Source organism: Penaeus chinensis, unplaced genomic scaffold (genome assembly GCF_019202785.1).
Source record: "Penaeus chinensis breed Huanghai No. 1 unplaced genomic scaffold, ASM1920278v2 CTG_1540, whole genome shotgun sequence".
Taxonomy (NCBI): domain Eukaryota; kingdom Metazoa; phylum Arthropoda; class Malacostraca; order Decapoda; family Penaeidae; genus Penaeus; species Penaeus chinensis.
The window spans coordinates 52501-57500 of NW_025917884.1; positions in this window are offsets into that span (position 1 = coordinate 52501).

A 5000-nucleotide genomic window follows, 5' to 3' on the forward strand; every position below is an offset into this window, starting at 1 on the left:
GTCACGCTTGGGTGTGGCCCCTTGCCAACCGTGTGGGCACGCCAGCGTGGCAGCAGCGAGCCACGTGGGAGCCATAGCGTATACGTGCTTATGTACACAGTATATTGCTCGGTCACCTACTAACGCGTCGCCCTCGAGACGCCTGATATTTGTCTCAAGGGTTGGCTCAACCTGGCTGGTTCTTGACTTATAATCACTTCGTTCTCGCGTGTTCTGTCCCTGGTGCATTGTAGTCCTCGTCAGGATCACAGGCGTCCGGCAGGAAGCGTCCTCTTCAGGTGACCAGCTCCTGGAGGTTGAGTAGATCTGCAGCGTCTTGGTAAGCAGCGCCCGTTCACAGCATCATGGGGTGACTGGTACCTGCTCTGGCGAGTTCCTGGTCCTTCATTGGATCTACGGGCGTACTGGCAGGCGACGCCCTACCACTTCCTGGGGCGGCTTGCTCTGCTCTGACAATTTTCCTAGTCTTTCTCGGATTCTGGCGATGTTCCGGTGACGTTTTCCACTGCGTCAAAAGGTGACCGTTTCTGCAGCAGGGCCTCCTTCAGTACCGTGACAGATATCGTGAACCAGATGATACACATAAGGGCCAAGATAGTAAGAGAAAAAAGAGACAACAGAGAAGAGGGTGTATTAAGCGCCACTAGCCGATTATTTATATAATTTGCAGTTTTTAAGGTTCGAATTTTCGTTATTTTCGTCTTTTTTTTTTTAATTAAAAGAAAGAGGGAGACGTCAGCAGCGGTCCGCAAAGACCTGGCTTGAACTGCCAACTGTCTCTGATAGATTGGAGGGTAAATAAGGGAAACAACAATAGCAATCCGTAAAGATTTACTTGAACCAATTGTCGTAATGCAGAGAAGAAATGTATGTCACAAGTCACACATCACGACTGACAAACCCGCGGGCAGATGAGTGAGTGAGTGAGCGTGTGTGTGTGTGTGTGTGTGTGTGAGTGACAGTTAATGAGAGTGAAAGTGACCTCACACAGACTGGACATGGATGCCAAACACGGAAATTAACATTTAATTTACAAAAATACAATAAACTAGCTATAAAAGTAATACAAAATTATTTCAAGTACTACATTGAATTTAACATTTAATGATATGCGACAGAATGACGCACTAATGAATGGTGACGTGAAAACAAATCTCGCGGCCTCACGCTAGCGAATCTGCCGAGGTATTGTCAAACTGCACATGCAGACTTCATTGACGGGGGGGGGGGGGGGGTTATATATCTCAAAAATGCCGCACTTTATGAAGCGAAACGAGCTGGGAAAATTTATGAAAAACCTACTCTAGCTGCAAGTCTGTGATGGGCGCTCATGCAATGCCCTACGGCTATTTATCATGAATCATAACTCGATGGGATTTACCCAAACATGGCAGGGACGTCTAAAGTGTGAGCAGGGTGTGATTAATAAGCGAATTATGATTCTAGCTTAAGCCCTAGTCCTACATTATTTAACGGACGTAACAGTGGGTCACAACTGCTCAAAAGTTGCCGAACGAAATAACGTCGGAGCGTGGATCTATTAGGCATATACGCAACCCCAAGTTATCAGGCATTCTGACACTATGGTATGGGGAAGATTCCTGGCGCTATATAAAAATGTAAATAATTCGCGTTACAAGCACCGCTCTAGCGCCGATAGAACGTGTCACCAATGAACAGGTAATGGATGCTACGTGTTATCGTATGACAATCTAAAAAACCCTATACAGGATATGCCAGATGGTCTCACAGCCATTTCAGCATTTTAATCACTCAAAGTGAAAGCGAGGTCAGATCAAGACGGGAAATGGTCAGTGAGAAAAGAAATGATATGATGTTCATGAATACAGTTAAAATCATGAACGTGCTAAATTCGTTGCAATTGAAACAATATACTCTCTTATCACCAGAAAAAATAAACAAATAAGTGATAAATGAATGATATTCATATTGTTTGAACCCATACCGTGATCACACAGTAATGTGATCTGAGGTCAGAAGAATGGAGAGCATGCCATTCGCTGTCAATCAGCACTGTAACCCAACAAAACCAACGTGAGTGTGACTGCACATACGGCTTAACACATTTAGGGGGAAGATAGAGAAAGAAAGGAAAAAGGCCCAAATATGTACTCAGAACAGGTTCTGAAGACATGGTCGTGGGAGCGATGGTTCGAGCGGTAACCAGAGGCTGTGTGTCCATGTTGTGTGCCAAAAGGACGCAACTACACCGCTGCTACCAAATATGTAAAAGCTCTAGATTGACCTTAAACAGTGATGCAGGAGTGATAAGTCAGCGTAAGTACGGCTCACAACACAGTGATATGACCACCACGGATACAAGTCTTGGTAAGGCTGGGTCGCAGGTAGTGCTTGGTGCGCGGTCAGCCCAGGGGGGGCGGACGGCTGGCTCGGCGGCCGGCCTTGACCGGACAGGCTCTCGGCAGTAACTCTCCGTGACCTGAGTTGACCTCATGTCTGTGCAAAGTACTTGAGAGAATAATTCTGAACAGGCTCATGTATCGCATAAATGCTAAGTTATCCCCCAGACTGTATGGATTTCTCCCAGGGCGAAGCAGTCAGCACTGTTTTGCAGAGTACTTTACAAACTCAAACCCAGGCATGCAAACCGTATTTCTTGATCTTAAATCTGCTTTTGATATTGCAAACAGGGAAATTATCCTTGAGCAACTAGCTAGCTTTGGTATTCAGGGGAAATTGTTAATATGGATTCAAATGTATCTGTCGAATCGATCGGCTCAGGTTCTCTTTAGGGGCATTAAAAGTAATCATACAAAAGTATGACTCCATTATTTGCTATGCCGATGACATTTGTATTAAATCCTCATCCGAGGAGAGAATGCAAGAGATTCTAGATATACTTTCTGCAAGGGCTACTGAGTGTGGTTTGAGAATTTCATCTGAAAAAACAAAGGCACTTAACCCACAGACAATCCCTCTGCCAAGGTTTCATATAGATGACGCTGAGCTAGATCTCTGCCATCAATACAAATACCTTGGGGTGATTGTTAATGATTCAGAATTCATTAGAAACCTGAAGAAAAGGCTGTGGTAGCGGCTGAAGCCACTTAAGACACTTGTCGGCAAAGACCATGGTATTAATGTCAATATTGCGTGAATCTTTTACTTGTCCAAAATGAAGCCATGAGGATCATTCTTGGTGCCCCTAGAACAACAAGGATTGTGAATATGAGAACAGAACTTAATTTGCCTTCTGTTTATAAAAGAATATTATACATAAATACCACATTTAGTGTCAAATCAATTAGAGAACCCCTCCATTTTACAGAGTTCCAAAGACAACTAAAACACAGAATAGAAGAGCTAACTTTGAATAACAACACCGATTCATACTCAAATCCATGGTTACAAGTGACGTGTAAACACTTAGCTCAGCTGAACATTCCCATAACTAAGACCCTACATGGACGTTCTGTACCACCGTGGAAAATGTCGGAGCTAAGTGTATATTATACGACTGCCCCAAAAAAAGACAGTGCCCCCCCTGCTATACTTAAACAGTATGCACTTGCAAGTATAAATGAGCATCTAGACACTCTTTCAAATGTATATGAATGCTACACTGACGGATCCTTGCAGTCTTGGTGCAGAGCAGGATGCGCTTTTGTTGTGTATAAAAACAATATTTTGCAGCACCAGGATTGTAGGAGGGTTCATGACTGGGCTAGCACTATGCAAACCGAGTTGGCAGGAATACTCATGGCCACCGAATTTCTATTGAATCAAGGCTCAGGGGTCATTTTCTGCGATTCACAAAGCGCTCTCCAGGCTCTGAACACTCTAGACAAAGGTGCGGGAAATATTGCAAATGACATCAGGATAAACGTGTATCGTGCAAAAGAACGAGGCCATAATATACGTTTTGTGTGGATTCCATCGCATGTTGGAATCCCTAGGCATGATCATGCAGATCGCCTAGCAAAGTCTGCATGTGACAAACAAAGTGTGGACATAGATCTTGGGATACCTCTTTCTAGGATTTTCTACATCATTAAAGCCTCCTTCAAAGAGGACTTGACTGAGATGATTAATTCTCAGCACACTGAAAGCTGTAGCATAAAGCACTATGACCGGTTTAGGCAAGATTCCTTCATCTATGGTTTATATAAAACAAGAACAAGACAGTGTGATGTTGTGACTGCAAGAATCAGGCTTGGGTATAGATTGTATTGGCAGGTCAGTACAGTTTGCAATGTCGAAGAAACTAAGAGTAAACTGTGTAGCATGAGGTACGGAGAACTATGTAACTACTTCATATCATCTGATGCCCTAGAACAGGGGTACTCAACTGGCGGACCGCGGTCCGGATCCGGACCTTCTGAGTGTTGCAGTTGGACCTCAGACCCCAGGAAGAGAAAATTCTAGTTAAATAGCATGAAGGTCCTGGTGAAAGTATCTTGCAAGTTTTTTTTGGGGGGGTCGACTATGACTATATATATTTAGAATAGTTTTCCTATGATATTACATTTTCTGTTATTGCTTTTGCATTAACAGAAAATGAGAAATATCAGCTGGCTTCTGTTGTTTACATACATGGCTGGCGAGGCAAGGGTAAACTTTGACGTGAGATGTTCTGGACAAGTCTGAATTTATCTTAGGCTTCCTATCAATAGTTGCATTTGTTCAGGAATAATTCAGGAGTACGTTGGTAGCAGGGCCGTATATTCAGGGTGTGCTAGCCTGCTTAAAATATGGGGTTGGGTGTGCTGCTCAACCAGCCAGCGCTCATTGCTGGTTGAGCAGCACAACCAGCCATGGCTGGAAGTTATAAAATACTTTTGGCTCTCATTATGTGGCACATGTACGTCGATTTTGCGTCGAGAGTTCACAGGCTGCAGGAGGAGCGCGTTTTGCTATGGAGCCCGTAGACAGGTGAAAAAAAAATCGATGGGACAAATTGAATAATTGGTAACAGATTCAATTCTTCTTACTGACGCACATAATGATGACCAGTAAAC